The 17,500-nt window shown below is 34.1% G+C and overlaps 1 long non-coding RNA gene across 4 annotated transcripts in view; it reads right to left on the reverse strand.

The window, feature by feature from the left end:
- LOC106882149 (uncharacterized) overlaps positions 1–17,500 on the reverse strand; it is a 422,822-nt gene that overhangs the window by 178,866 nt on the left and 226,456 nt on the right. The window contains exon 5 of one of the 4 annotated variants that reach the window (XR_016245158.1): positions 15,801–16,024. The exons of the other annotated variants lie outside the window; for them this stretch is intronic. This is a non-coding gene — a long non-coding RNA (uncharacterized LOC106882149). Of the gene's footprint in view, positions 1–15,800; positions 16,025–17,500 lie in introns of those variants that run through there. 4 annotated transcript variants of the gene reach the window in all.

A 17,500-nucleotide genomic window follows, 5' to 3' on the forward strand; every position in this document is an offset into this window, starting at 1 on the left:
CTATTTGTCGTTACTCAGAGTTTCCAGAAGAAAGTCGATTCTCGGACGTGCTGCAATCAGGGAACGTTTTATGTATTTACAAAGCTTTGTATTCGCTGTAATGAAGGTGGCGAGGAGCTGGCAGAATCTTTAGCACGCTGGGCGAAATGCATAGCGGTATTTCGTCTGTCTTTACGTTCTGAGTTCAAATTCCGACAAGGTCGACTTAATCGGGTCGCTTTAATCAACTAGACTCCCCACCGCAAATTTCAGGCCTTGTGCTTAGAGTAGAAAAGAAAGGTGAAAGCTTGAAACAGCAATTGTTTAGGTGCACGAAGCGATTCTACTTCTAGAATCTACAAATAATGACAGATAAGACAACTTTAGAAAACACTCGCTGTTTTACTGTAAATGTGTATGGTTGTTTTCTCTTGATAGTAGATTTAATATCTTTTTGATAGTAGATCTCTTTTCGAAGTTTTAAAACAGTAAATCATACATAAATATATTTGAGGAAACGTTTAAGATATGTTCACGATTCTTACAACCAGCTGTGAGGCTCCAAGGAAACAATGCTTTGAGATTTATATTTCGAATAACAAAAGATTGATGTAGAAACAGTAATTTTCAAATGTCTTATTACATCAGTGTTTCTTATGAAGGTGGGCACGTTCACCTGGGGGTGTAGAATTCAAAAGTATACAACTTATAGACATGTTTAAGGAAATTCAAATGGATTTAAGTCTTTTAAATCTGACTAAAACCATGACAAAGAAAGGAGAATTATATGGAAGCACACAGTTTTATATTCCTATTAATAATGAAGGATGAGGTGGGGGGTTCAAACATTTCGGTAATATGTAGGGTGGGGTGGTACTGATGCTGGTACTTTCCGGTTTGAGAACTCGTATTTTCTATTCTGGTATTAATCCAAGCCATTCTCTACTGCATTGATGGACAATGTTGGCTCGATTAACTTCAATACATTCAAAACACAGACCGACACCTTGAATAATATGAAAATACAGTTATCATATTCTTGTCGTTTTTCTCTTTTCTTTTCCTCTCTTTCGTCTATTTTTTCTTTACTTTCATTTTGCCACATATCAACATCTCCAGCTTGCTGTTTTATATTACACACTGAATCAGTCAAACACACAGACACACAATTTCTGTGATTGTGTCTCGTACACACACATGAACCCAAATATACGAATATACACACACATATAAACACATACACACACACACTAAAATACATATATACACACACACGCACGCACACACATACACGACGACAACCGAGACAGGAAGAAAAATTCAGAAATTTCTTTTTTCTCACATTCCCCTAGAAAATCATAAAACGAAGTACAACAATCTTATACAACCGGCAGCTCTCACTTATTCAGAAGATATAAAAACAGATTTCACTAACATTTGGCTCAAAAGAATTTCAAACGAAGACTAGCAGAAGAAACGCAGAACCAAGGAAACATTCGCAGCTTTTACATGAAATAAAGTGTTTTCGTATGAAACTTTTCCAGATTTTTTTTCTATTATCTTCCACCATTTTTGAATGGTTTCCTTCAAAACTTGTTCCCCTTCTCACCATTCGTTACTAACGGAGTGCATTAGTTCTTAGTGTCTTACCCTCTATCTTCGTATTGCGATTGCACTTACATATAGATATGTTTGTACATTAAAGATCTATATATACAATTGTATATATTCATATACACAAATTTGTTTGTACGTATATATTTATCTCTCAATCGATATATCTATTGTTCCTCTTTATATCTACTTACCTGCGACAGGACTGTATTGTCTAATAGTTTAATATATTTCGCTGAAGATTGACTGAATGTTTTTAAAATTAAAAATATAACCTACGCGAGTTTTTTCGTAATAAGAGATCTTATTAACACCTGTAAAAATTCAAAAAGCAAACACACACACACACACACACACAATATATATATATATATATATATATATATACACACACACACATTTATATATTCTTATGCGCGTGGAAAAGAAAGTATCAAGCAAACGTAATATTATATCTTATGTTTATTAATGTATGTTTAAAAAATCTGTCACTCGGACAAACACCAAAAGCTCCCAGAATAGCAAATAAATACGAAACCTCTTCATACCTCATTCGAACTCGTAAATTGAGTATCGAAGATGAATGTTATTGAACTCCGCCATTGGAAACTAATTGATCATTTTACCAACCAGCGTATAACAAATAATAGGCGTCCATTTATAAATATTCGTGTGGAACTTTTGCTGTTTCTGGAATGTCCGATTTCCTTTTAAAATGCAATATTAGATTTAGTAATCAGCGAGTCTTTGAATCTTGGTTAAGTAACGGAAATTGCCAATGTCTCTACTGAGTTAACTCGGCTTATTTGATATTGGTACTTCGTTAAATGTCTGCCAAAGGCATGTTGCAGGTTCTGTCACGTACACATATACATATATACAATACACGTATGCATACATAGAGGCATACATACCTACATACAAACATAATACTGATATATATATATATATATATATATATATACATACACACGCACACATACATATAACTATCTATCTATACATATATAAATTTATACTTACACACATCTATATGTATATATGCATACATATACACACTCTCTCACACATACATACACACACACACATACACACACATGATATATATATATATACAGTGCAGAAAAAGGTACAAGGGGGAGAAAGCGGAAGAGATTAAACAAACAGAAAGAGAGAGTGAGTGAGTGAGAGATGTGTAGAGGAGAATTTGAAATTTGTCAGAATACTTCTGGAATCGAACCGGGAAATCCTTGTAGTTAAAGAAGTATCCGGTTATTTGTATCCATGATGAGATTCTCGATCTGCATCATCGCCTATAACCATTTAAACACACCATTATACCACATACACACATACATTCATATACATCCTATCTATCTGTCTACCTATCTATCTCATATATATATATATATATATATAGGTAAGTACAAAGGAGTGCGTTGCCTTAAACATGATATTTCAAGGATTTTTATAAAAGCACAACTACAGGAAAATATTAAAAAAAAAAACAAAGAGAAAGTTGGACAAAAACAGCAAATGAAAAATTTCACGAACCCATTGCCCACGGAAAATTCGTAGCTCATTTCGTCAACGTTCAAGCGATCCAAATCTTTTCCCACCGTTATCGTTAAGACTACTCCGACCGGCTGATTCATACATTACAAGTGCAATCTGTGAGTGGAACAGTAGAAACATGCACGAATGTATTCAAGTACCAGAGGCGAATTTGTCTGTGCTAACTACATCCCAAAAACTGAGCCTTGTATCTGTTGGAAACCGGCTACCTCCTCAGTGAAGGATTTATAATAACTAAAAACTGAGAGACATACATACATACAAATTTAAGATGCGTTTGCTTGTATCTGCGCGCTCTCAAGAAATAGATAACTAATATTCGCTGCATCTGGCAATTAGCTCAAAGCACTTCTAACGTTGATTCAACAAACAGGAAGTAATTATAGGCCCCGGATGAGACGCAAGACTTTGCACGGACAGATCTACAAATATTTGATGTATGTCCAGAAGGACTGAGATTCAAGTATCTAAATTTTAATATTTTGTTTAGAGGATGAAATGAGACACATGAAACGAGTTTAAGTGATAATCAGTTTTCTCCTAATTCCGGTACATATATAATTGTATATGTTGCGTCGTGTTTATAAACTCGTTTTACATATATTTGGCTGTATGTTTGTATGAAAGTAAGCACAGTTATGTATACATATGTGTGTATGTACACACACACACACACAGACACACACACAAACACACACACACACACACACACACACACACACACACACACATATATATATATATATAAGTATGTGATGGGGCCGTGTGCCAGCATGGCCGCAATCAAATGATTGAAATATGCAAAAGACAAAAGAAAAAAGATCCGTAGACATAAATTGTTTCTTCAATTTCTCCATTAATAAAGCTAATGGACCGCTTAAAGTAGCGCTGTTTGCGATAATTGTGCTTTCTTTATCTTGGCAATCTGCAGAAGATATTTTGCCTTGATCTTTGTGTAATCCCTATCAAGCATCAAGTTTCACACGATTCTTATAATTATAGTTTGTGTAATGAGGAGAGGATGTATTTCATATCAAAGATGGTGTATTTAAATAATGCATTTATTATGAAAGTAGCTTCGAAGGGATAAATAAAATTTACTATATGGACTGAGTTCCATGAATTCTCGTGTGGGCACCCAAATACACATATATATGAATACGTACACACACATATGTAACAGAAACCTACCTCCGGTTACGTGCAACGAAATAAGAATATTCTACATTCAACAGGTAGGTTTTGACTAATTTTTAGTTTATTTGGAAAACAAAGAAACGTACCAATGTTATGTCAGTACAGGGGAATTATAATTACGTAACAGTTATGGTAACTTCTGGAAAGATAGGTATTAAAAGCATGCAGAACAGTGGTTTTCTGGTTCAGTTACGCAAGTCATGCTTATAACAATCTAACCTGCCCATACTCAGCTAATACCATCAACGAAACAAGGAATAAAACAGTGGAATATATATATACACACCAGGAACCACAAATGCAAAACAAGGTCGAAAATAATCGTACTCGAATGCCGAAGGTAGAGTAATGTGCTTTTGTTCCTATTAAATCTGCAATAGCATCACAAAACTTAGTCAAAATTTCACACACACACACACACACACACACACACACACACACACATACATATATATACATGGATATGTAAGCATATATGTGTGGGTGTATATATATATATGTATGCATATATACATACATATACGCGAGCGTGCGTGTGTGTGTGTGTGATAGCAGTTTTAGTTGTTTTCGTTTTATTTCTCCATCCTTTTTGGAATCAATAAATGGTAACGGCAGCTTTAAAAACGAAACTCAAACAAATGGAACCAACCCATATTTAATTACATATATATTTCAACATAACTGTTCCATCAAAACAGTGACATTAAGTGTTGTTTAGAAATGTAAACCATAGTAAATATATTTAAGAAAATTCCGATTATTTGGTTTTTATTTATATTTATAAAATATTCTCCACTTTAAGATTTCATATTTCGACATTTGCATCTTTCCTACAGGATGCATTTCAGAATCAACATTTACACAAACCGAAATTACATTTGCAGATTATTCACAATTCATGCACAAATAAACAAATACAAACCTACATGAAGATTCGCTTCTTTAATATTTCTTCCTAATATTTATTCTCTTTTAATTTTATTTTTAGTCTTCCATATTTTTGGTTGTTAAAATCTCCACTCTGGAAAAGTCGGTCGCTTGATTATTATTATTATTATTCTCCTTTCGCTATTTGCTGACCGTTACCGTTTCTTTCTGCTATTGATGTACGAGAGGACAGAAGTGAAATGGCCATGTCTCATAAGGTTACGTCTATTGGCTGGAATTAAGTACTTGCATTGAGCAAATACATCCAGTTAGTCATGATGTTCAACAGGCCGTTAAGCGAATCGAACATGTACAATTTTTCAAGCTTCACTGAACTTTAAATTCACTTCATGATGAAAGGAAATAGTATGAAAGATACATAGTTAATTGAAATACTACTACTACTAACAACAACAACAAAAGTAATAACGAAAACAAAACTAACAAAAACAATATTAATATTAAAAGCAAATAATAATGATATTAAGAAGAGTAGTAAATCCTTCTAATTTCGGTGCAAGGCCATTAATTAGATGAGCGATGCAAATAAATTTCATCGACCCCAGTATTTGACTGGTACTTATTTTATCGAACTTCAGAGTGATGAAAAATGAGAAATATTTTGTTGAAATTGAGAAAATTAATAAGTTTAAAGTGTGCCCACAATAATATCTTTCAATGGACAGGTCAATGGACGTTACTGGTTCAGCAGTTTTGCTCGGTGTAAGTTGTTGTCATGAAAATGGCATTAAAGAAGACTGAATAGTTTGTCCGTCAGCCTTGAGATAATTATTCTGTCAGTGAAGCAATATCTAATCTATTTGTAAAAATAAAGAATAAACTGAAATTTCGTGAAAACTTTCTTCAAGTATTTGCAGTGACGAAGTTGCGGCTATGATGGGAGATCGGGGAGGGGGGAGAGTAACAGGATACTATTCTACAAGAATCAAAGAAGATAGAAAATGAAAAATTAGCGTTGAAAGTTTCAGCTGTTACCTTCATCGTCAAAGACTTGCAGTGAAACATGCCTGAAGATATGAAATTAATAGTAAACGATGCTGTATCGGTGCTCCATTTTATTAAATCAAAATCACTAAACGCAAGAAACTTCAGTTTATTATGCGATGTCTGAGATTGCAGACAACTTCATTACTACATTCTGAAATGCTGTTGTCGAACGGAAGCATCATGAGCATGGTTTTCTGAATTTCGGGAATAAATTGAATTATTTTTATCTGAACATGGTTTTTTAACTTTCAAGCAAACTAAAAACTAAGTTTTCGGTGAAAATAATTGCTATATCTATCTTATAAAGGTAGGGTCTCGAGTCATAGAACGCATAGGGTTCATTAGCGTGGTGTATAAGTGACTGACCCCCCCACCACTTCCTGAATGGGTCACCCGTCCGTCGTAAGGTTACTCATTTACAGCTGAGTGGACTGAAGCAAGGTGAAAGGAAATGTTTCCCTCAAAAACACAACACACTGCCCGGCCGGAGAATAAAAATCCCGATTTTGCAGTCGTGAATGTAACACAAACGACCATTAAGCTGCGTGCAGTCCAGATATCTTTCTCACATATTCTTCTAATTCAATAAGGTTAATCTTCCAGTACATGGTACCAATACAAATTGATTTAAAGACTAAATTAACATTTATGCAGTAAAATATTAACTAAAACTCTTGCATAACCATTTAGCCAAGAATGATGTCGAGTGCCATGAAACATTTATTTGCGTTTTTTTTTTTACTAACAAATCAAATTCTCCTGGGTTTAGCTATAAAGTATTCAATTTTGTAACATTTATGTGATATGGTTAAATCAATAACACCATATATGTGTGATAAGTAGTATAGATCGATAACATCGTATCTGTGTGATATATGCAAACCAATAAACGCCGTAGTTTCCGAATGAAATTGAAAACTAAGTTTGGGTTGAAAACCCATTTATAGACTCGTTAAACTTACGCAAACTTCCACGAAAAGAAAAGAATTAGAAAATAGAAATATCAACGAGTTTTGCTTGAAATCAAAATTCCAACAAGTGGAACTGTCAAGATTCTGGATTACATTATTAATGGTGTAATCTACTCTAAAAGCAAAGCTTTAAAAGTGTTAATGCGATTTTCAACTAGGTAGTGATGTGACAGAAGTTTTTCACTTCACTTAATAAAAAATTTAGAGATAGACTGCATAAATAAGTTGGATTAAGTTTAAATGTAACTTCCATAGTTCCGAATATAAAGGCTCTCTGTGATCGGAAGCAGGTTCATCTAAAGCATTAATTTTTAATATCTCTGTTATCAACCCGAGTTCTTCAAACAGATAAGATAAAAATGCAACTAAATTATGCTGACACAATCTTATTTTAATGCTTAATTGCACATTGGCTGCAATTTATTTTTGTTCGAATATCATTTAACTTCCACTAATGGAACCCTCAAAATTTTGTCTCAACTTAGAGGGTTCTATTAATGCTAAAAGGTTTTAAAACCCCTGCGGCACATGATCAGAGCGTTGTGATTGTGTTGGCGCTTATGCTTAAATGCGGCATACATTGTGTATAAAGAAGGTAGAATTTGAATGGTGCTATTGAAATGAAAGTTTTGGGAACTAGAATGTAACTGTGGCATCGCAAAACAGTTTCCAATACCAGTGGTTGTAGGGGCAGCTGGAATGATAAAAAAAGGAATTGAAAATTACTTGAGAAAGATCCCTGACTTAACATCCATGCAGGAAGAGCAAAAGATTGTCGTAATTGACACATCACACGTATAGAGACGAGCATTGTCGCTGTGAATTTTCTCCCCCCCCCTATTTTCTCTTCCCCACCTGTTTTCTTTTTTCTTCTGCTTTTCATTTTTCTATTTTTTCTCCTTTCTTTTTCCTTCTCTTTCTTTCTTTCTTTCTTTCTATCACATAACTTGACATTGTAAATGAACAATCTGGGTGTGTATACAGTAAGTTCCTTTGCCCTATGTGTCGGGAAGAGATTCGGCAAGAAATGGAAATAAAATTGAAAGTGGGGAAAATAATAATAAGACTGCTGCTGCTGCTGCTGCTGCTGATGATGATGATGATTGCAACGACAAATGTCTAACGACAGTCATTATAGCAGCAACATTACTGAATGGGGTCCCCATTGGCATTCAATATTATATTTCCACTGTTGCACCCCACCTCACTCCCACTGACCATAACGAGTATTTAGGGCTTCAACAACAGCCATATAACACCTTACTCTAAAACAGCAAAAGACGTTCTCTGGACATTGTTGGGAAAAACGTGAGAAGGACGGAGTTCGAAGTCCCCGAAGGGAGTTGAGTGATTTTGCCGTGAGAAGAGATACAAGATTAAAGTTGATCTGTAGTTAGTGTTTTAAGTATCTGCTGAGTGAGGCCATCAGAGATGCTTTGATGTTAGTTTATTGTTTCATTAAAATTGAAATGGTTTCCTTTACAATACTCTGCGGGATAGTTTTTATGGAAAGCAAGACTCAAGCGACGCCAAGTTTACGGTATGTAGTGATGTGTGCATGTGTGTATGTATCTATGTATCTATGTGTGTATATATATATATATGTATATATATATATATATATATATATATATATGCATGTATGTGTGTATGTACGTGTTTATGTATCAGCATCTACGAACGTATATTAGTCCGTATTTCTATGTATGTGAGTGTGTGATCTGTGTGTGCAAATACGTAGGTGCATGCACTGTGTGAATATGCCACTTTAGTATTATGGTGCTTGTGCGAACCTCCTGTGTGTGCATGCGCGCGTGACTGTCTGTGAGTGCATGTGGACCATTACATCTTACATATCTGTTTCCGTAGATGCATACGACGAAGTGAGTGCTTATATTCAATGAAGAATATATGTGGAAAAATGTATGGAATTATGTACGTACGCTTGAATTTTGAATGAATGTGTGTGCATTTATGAATGTACTCATCTAGGCTAACACACACACACACGCACATATACATATATATATATATATATATATATATATATGAATGAATGTGATCATGATTGTTGTTTAAGCAGACGAAGACAAAGGACCGGCTGTGTTGCCGTAATACTTCCTATCAAATTCCTATCGATTTAAACCTTTTTGAACTTTTCGTTGAGGAACCGCTTATTTGCGAATCCAAGCCGTCTGTAGTCTTCGTGTTGACACTAATTTATCATGTCATAACCTGGAGGGCAAAGTTCAAACGGAGCTCATTAAATTGAGGCTAACAGACATTTATCATTTATCAACATTTCCTGTCAGTTTATAAGTTTCCTAATCTTTCCCAAAAGATGCTGATATTTTTAGTTTATGTTCTAATTTAACAAGTTACATTCTCCTTTCCATACAACAGTTGCCCTAAACAAAACCATCTTCAATTCCAACGACCATTCACTGAATGCTATGAGCCTAACCCTAACCCTCCACTGGTTTAATTGCAGTCCAGTTTCGTCTTTCTTATTTACAGTCGCAGTTTTATTTGTATCTTATCACCTCTGTTAAACACAGAAATATATTGAATATTTATCGATAATGGCGGATAGTCTGGGACAGAGTCCGTAACGCATCAGGCGAGATGCATTGTGATAGATACTCGGATGGTGGCTTTTAAAGTGGTGTCTACAACTGAAAAGGCGACAAGTACACCGAAACAGCGTTCCCATTAATCCACTAATGTCCTTGAAGTAAGGTAGTTGTTTATATTGCACATTATCATCCATCGGTGGAACCGTCCTTTGGTCATGCGATACTCTAGAAAGGAAAAGTTGTTTCCACGCCCAAGGATGCAGCAATGCCATTGCAATGAACACATGAAACATCAATATCTGTGTTCATGAGTGCGCGCGTCTGTGTATGCATACATGTATGTATGTATGTATGAGTACGTATATATATATATATATATATATATATATATATATATATATATATATACATATATATACATACATAAGTTATTCACTCTCTCGCTAAATCTCGCTTTCTCACTCTTCCTTTCTCTCACCCTCCCTTTTATATCTCTTTCTCTGGCTCTTATTCTCACTCTACCCCTTCCCCATTCTCTCTCTCTCCCTCCCTCTCCATTCTCTTTCTCTTTTTATTTTTCGATTTCTCTGTTTATTGCAGTTGAATGCCCAAACCCATCCGCACCACTATTCTTCACATTGGCAACAGTACTAAAGAAAGAAAGAAAAGGAAAACAACGGTGGGTTAAACTGATCCCAGAATATGACTGGTACTCACTATTTCGGTTCTGGAATACTTACTGAAAAGCAAAGTAAATCAAGGTGGTATTTGAGCTTAGAACGTAAAATGTTTTAACTAACAGAGTTGTTATGATGTTAATATTTATTCAATGAATATATCGCATGAGTAAAAGTCATAAACTATATTTGTCTTCTTTATATTTTCATCAGTTTTTATCTCGGAACAAATCAATTGATTGAGTCAATATTAGAGATTAAAGTGCGCACGAATTCCTTGCATATCAGAATACATTGCTATCTTTCTTTAAAGTTCATTTACAAAAATATACAAAGGATGTATGGTATAAAATTTGTTCCCCAAGCCCATGCTTCTGACCAATTACATTTCAGATATGGTTCTTGTAGGTTCTTCAGATCTGAAGAACCTACAAGAATAGGTGCAACTGGTAATATTTATAAAACATGTGAGATATTAATAAAAATCTGTAAATGTACAACCATCCAGATATCTGAGTACCTTATTATTTATTCTAATACATACATGTGTGTGTGTGTATATATATATATATATATATATATATATATATATATATATATATATATATATATATATATATTTCACAAAAGTAGAGTTCATTTAGATAAGATTAGGTTGAGCGGTGTGGAAGAATATCAACAACAAAACAAGAAACAAGACGGTCATAGAATTACGATTCTAAGAAACGAAAAGCGAAGTAGTGGCAGTTGTTGAAAAGGCTTGCTAGCGTACAAACGAACCTGTGAGTGTGTGCCTCTGTGTCTCTGAGAGAGAGAGAGAGGAAGAGAGAGAGAAAGAGAGAGAGAGAGTGAGTGAGTGTGTGTGTCTGTGGCGGCAGTTTATTTGTGTATGAACAATACGCTGTACGGTTTCCTTCACTCTGGTATTATATAATTTCAAAGAAAGTACACCACAGATATATCTTCTATACATACATGCACAACATAAACATGTATATATATATATATATATATATATATATATATATATATATATATATATATATACACATATATATCGATAGATAAATATCTATATGTATATGCATATGCATATATACATACATACTATATAATATATGCATATATGTATACATATATATGTATGTATATGAATGTATGTATGCAAGAATGTATGTGTAAACCCAAATGTAGTCTAAATTTAGATGAACTGAACGCTTCCATTGCCATTAAAAGTATATAAATATTTATTCTCCAGGAAACTGCAGACATCGCCTCAGTAGAAAGATGACTATTGAAATATATTGGCCAGAAGTCTGACACAAGGTATCATAACATTCTTTCGGAACTCTACACTGCATTATACATAAACATATAGAATTACATAATTGGAGATGAACTTATCTATCTATACACACACATACATATGTATACACACATGTATATATACGCGCATATGAATAGTTACATACAAACTTACACGAAAGTGTATATAAACACAGACACTCACGCATATAAGCATGCAAACACGTAAAAGGTAAGCGTGTAGATATACATATAACGTTTATATATATATATATATACCGATGTCCTTCTGTTAGTGTACGTATATATATATATATATATATGTGTGTGTGTGTGTGTCTGTGTGTGTATACACACATATGTATTACTATTCATACGTATATATATGTTGTTTATCTAGTAAAGTAGGATGCAATTAAAATTTACATACACATACATACATACATATATTGATGTATGTATATATATCTTAATATATGGCCGTATATAGAAAGCAAATATACTAATGAATATGTATATAAGTATTGATCATCTTCATACAAAAGCATATATGTGTATATATATATATATATATATATATATATATATATATATATATAAATCTATATATATGTACATATTTTTAATTTACATGCATATAGTACATCTATATGTGTTTGAAGATATTCTAGAATGTATAACTCAACATTATATATATATATATATATATATATATATATATATATATATAAACTGTTCTGTACATAACATCAAGCAAGATGGCAGCTCTTACTGGGCGTTTTCCAAGATTTTTGACAATTCCATGTAATTTGATACGGTATCCGAAGTCTGTGGGAAGGAGGCATTCAATTTCCCAATCTACCAAAGGGCCAATTGCAAAGAAGCACAAGATTAAATATCATAATAAATGCTGTTGTCTTTGGCAATATCACGTTTGTTTGCATTCTTGAGACGTTGTCTGCTGTCAATGAATTTATTAGGATGGGAGAAAGATATGTTTTGTAAATAACTATATAACGACACATGTACATGTACGTAAAGCGCGCGTACACACACACATATAAACATGTATGCCTGTCTGTATGTAGGTGTATATTATATATATATATATATATATATATATATATATATATATATATATATATATATATGTCAGGGAAAAGTACACTACACAAATTTATATCTTTATGTGTGTGTATACACGTAAGTACACGATTCACACGCACGCACATTCATATATCTATAGGTATATCACTGATTCTTTGAGCAAACTTGTAGAGAATGGCGTGTACGTATATCTTACTTATCCATAAGGAAATTACACATTCTCTGATCGATGCAAATATAAATCACAAAAGTATATGTATATAGGCAAGTCATATATATATATATCTTACACTCTCTCTCCCTCTCTGTAAATATATATATGTATATATATATATATATATATGTGTGTGTGTGTGTGTGTGTGTGTGTGTGTGTGTGTGTGTGTGTGTGTGTGTGTGTGCGTTTTACTATATGAATCTCTCTCTCTCTCTCTCTCTTACTCTTTCTATATATATATATATATATATATATATATATATATATATATTACTATATGGATGTATCTATCTCACTCTTACTCTTTCTATGTAAATATCTATATATATATATTTCGACGCACACACACGCACACATACGTATATGTGTGATCTATCTATCTATCTATCTATTTATCTATCTAAATGGTATTCTATTTGCAACAAAAGCAATATAAAAACGGCTCTGGTTTGTGTCTCGCAAGCTTGTTAAAAGCAGAATTAATAAGAAAATATTAAAAATAAGAAACAAGACAGCGATTTAAGAACTTGATACAGTTTGCTAGATATTCCTGGATATCTGTTATAAAATGTCTGGTTTGGTGCTAGAAAATGATATTGATATATCGAGCGATATACGAGGACTGAGAAATAACAGAGAGGGATAGGAGACGGTTCGGGATAGGCAAAGAAAGAGGCAGACGGAGATTTTGAGTCAGAGAATAACTGAGCGAGGGTGGGGAGATAGAAATAGTAAGGTATACAACGAAATATGGAAAAGTTTATAGAGCACAGGGAAGGAGAGGCTGTACTGTATCTGGTAAAGACGGTTTAATATTGATAAGGAGCACCACAAGGGCTGTCGATTTGTCAGGTTTTACGAAAAAAATTTGAAAACAATTAGAAACTGAAATCATTAGAAATGTAAGGACGGAACGTCGTTTACATTTTCAGATCGGAACTTGACATATCAATAGGACACCACACACTTCAATGGGACCCCCCCACACATGCAGACAAAACGAAACAGAACAAAACAAAAAAAAAACCCAAAAGAAACGGAGTATTTTTTGTTTCTGATTCTTTTGTTTCTTGGCCGGCTTCGTCAATGATCTTTAAAATTAACAAGAAATTCTAGTTTCATGCGACAGACTATAGTTGACTGGCAGATTTGACTCATTTCCCAATTAAAAACAGCAGGACGTGTAAAACTTTATCTCAGGAATAAGGACTAACGTATTTCTGAAGGAGATTCAGCCTCACGCAGAATGTAACAAGACTGGCACATTGAATTACAGCCACAATACATTCTTGTCAGCTAAGTGGACTGGACCAACATGAAATAAAGTGTCTTGCTCAAGGACAAAATGTGCCGCCAGGACTCGAACTCACTACTATACGACAGCGAGGCGAGTGCTGTAACCACTAATCCACTACTTGAGATCATAATCCGATAATAATCTGCAGAAAACGTTCGCCTTTGGTTTCAGGTCTGATTGATCAGTGATGAATGGTATTTAAAAATGACACTAGCAACAACACCAGTTTGCTGCATCAGTTTGGACTTAGCTCATAGATACACCTCACCATTCTGTTTACAAACACCATCTTGGTCGTTGTGTGTGTTTAGCACAGACCGCTATATTTTAAGCATTTGGAACGATTCTCCAGTTTTAGAATTACAACATTCTCTTCTAACATTTTTTTTCCTGATTTAGTGACAAGGTGAGAAATGTTGAAGTCGGGTGGTGGTGATGCTTAGCCGATTAAGTCTCTCCCGGTATTTTATTTTATCGAACCTGGAATGATGAAATTCAATGTTAGCCTTCAGGAAATTTGAAAGCAGGAAGAAGAAAAAAAATTAAACTAATAGGTAGGGGTTTGAGTTGGGAAAATGCAGTTGAACTTGTAAGCAAGGGAACACTGACTGCTCAGTGATGAATCTGTATTCTGTGGTGATTCATCTAAACTGACGATGTTCACTTGTCTTGGCATTGGAGAATCCACATCAGCACATTCTTAGATGTCTTTTAATTACACACGAAAATAGAAACAATATGGCTGACAGGCACACACGACAGTAACAACAATAAGAGCAACTTAAATACGAACAACAGTTCACTCTATCACTTACAGTCGAATATCTTTTCTTATGTCTTGTCAAAACAAACAGTCAATTTACTAAAAATGTTCGTGATTGGAATTACTTCATTATTTAGTGAATACTGTAAAAATCTTTTCCACCATTTCTAAGCGTGACTCAGGAACAACAAAAACAACAAAAGAAAAACAAAAACAAAATTTTGTAAACGGAAAGTTCTGGAAGCAGTTCGGTCTTTTTTTTGTTATTTTACTTTTTCGTCTTTTGTTATACTTTTATTGCTTTACCGTTTTGTTTTTCTTTCCTGCTGGTTCTTTAGTTTTCAATACAAATATGACTAGTAATAATAATAATAATAATTATAATTATGACAATAATAACAATTATAATTATAATAATAAGAATGATAATGACATATGATGATGAAGATGATGATGCAGATGAAGATGATGATCACAACAGGAGGAAGGACAAGAAAAGCAATAAAAATATTTGTTATCATTATTCTGATATTATGATGTCTTTCAGAAACATTAATTAGGCGAAGAGAACAAATAAATAGTTATATTTCAATTAAAATGCCATTTATTTCACATGAATCTGCGATAGTCTATCAAGTAATTGCTATTATCTGGAATGAACAGGCAGAGTCGGTCTTGCGGTGGTGGTGGTGATGCAGGAGGCGGATTAGGTGATATTGTATCGAAATATCCTGTGAGGTCAAGAATGTTACCTTTGTGTTTGCTGGCCAAGAAATATACAGCTAAGTTTCTGCGCCATTGGCCACCTCGACCTGAACGAAAACAATAAAAGCAACGTTGAGTGTGTGTGTGTGTGTGTGTGTGTGTGTGTGTGTGTGTGCATATAAATATTTTTTTTAAAGTCTAGTACTTATCCTATCAATTTGTTTTACCGAACTTCTAATGTTGAAGAAGTATAAAATTCCATACGAACACTGTTTGCTAGCCATTTGGCGTCCAGATCCAAAGTTATACAGCTTTCACACAGTAGGATTGAATACGTAATTTCGAAGTGTACCTCTTGAGCAAACATACGTTCTTGCATCAATAGAGTGGAAGAATATACCTGTTAGACAAGTGTACTATTGAAAAATCGAATGAGAATATATTATTGTACAAGTATAATTTATGATTTTTGCATGGAAGTAAACTATAAGTGAAGGCATAACTTGTAAGTTTGTGAATATAAAGTTCTTGATTGCTGATGCTTTGGGTAAAAATTCCAAGAAGCGTTGTGCACAATTGCATAAGGAAATTGCACAATCATTGAAGGAAATCATATAAATATTGGAGAAAGAGGATGAATGTTTCAATTATCACTGGTAAATGACTGTTTAAATATAAATACTGTATATAATTCAATGAAAGATATTCATCATGTCACAATCAACCAAATTTATATTATCAACGAAAATGACGAACAAACGGTGAGTAATAGAAAGGAAAATGGAAATATGTAAATTATTGTTGTGATTAGAGAAAACTATTTGATACATAATGGAATAACCGTCCTCTAATAAATATATACAAAGAGCAGCAGAACCAAAATGGTAAGAACGATACAGTGTCTTAACATATACAGGAAATCAAAATGTTCGTATAGATATAGGTTACACACACCCGTGTGTGTGTGTGTGTGTGTGTGTGTGCGTGTGTGCGTGCGTGCGTGCGTGCGTGCGATCAGTATGTATATTAGAGTAGTAAAGATTACACGACATGAAGCATTGCCTGATGTAGATAAATGCCTGTTGTAAAGTGAGTTCCTCCCACTGGTGTGATCTATGACAGCCGTTGTACCAGCTAACAAGTCTTACGTATTTTACGATTTTCGTAAGTTGCACAAGATTTTTGTTTCTTTTTTTTTTTTGTTTAAACTAATTTTCCACGTGAATTAGTTTCAACTCCTCGTGTGAATTTTTTTTCACACTGTTTAAATTTATTTTTCCTCGTCGCCACAGTTGCAAAGTGGGTTCCTCCTACTTGTGTGCCTGCCGTTGTCCTGTAGTCGCTGTTTTATGCTAGTAGCCACAGTAGTTACTAGCCATCGGCATAGTAACAGACTAACACCTTCTGTTTTACTATCACTGATAGCCCCACAAGTCACCGACTAGAACTGTCGACACTCAACTCTTCGACTCTCAATCTTCTCTTGACGACCGGCTACTGGTCTATCATAATGGCTGGGAGGGGTGCACAGTTTCATTGTACAACAATGGCCTAAAGTTTTTTTTTTTTTCAAAAAGCGAATA

Source organism: Octopus bimaculoides, chromosome 19, assembly GCF_046866305.1.
Source record: "Octopus bimaculoides isolate indiv1 chromosome 19, ASM4686630v1, whole genome shotgun sequence".
Taxonomy (NCBI): Eukaryota; Metazoa; Mollusca; class Cephalopoda; order Octopoda; family Octopodidae; genus Octopus; species Octopus bimaculoides.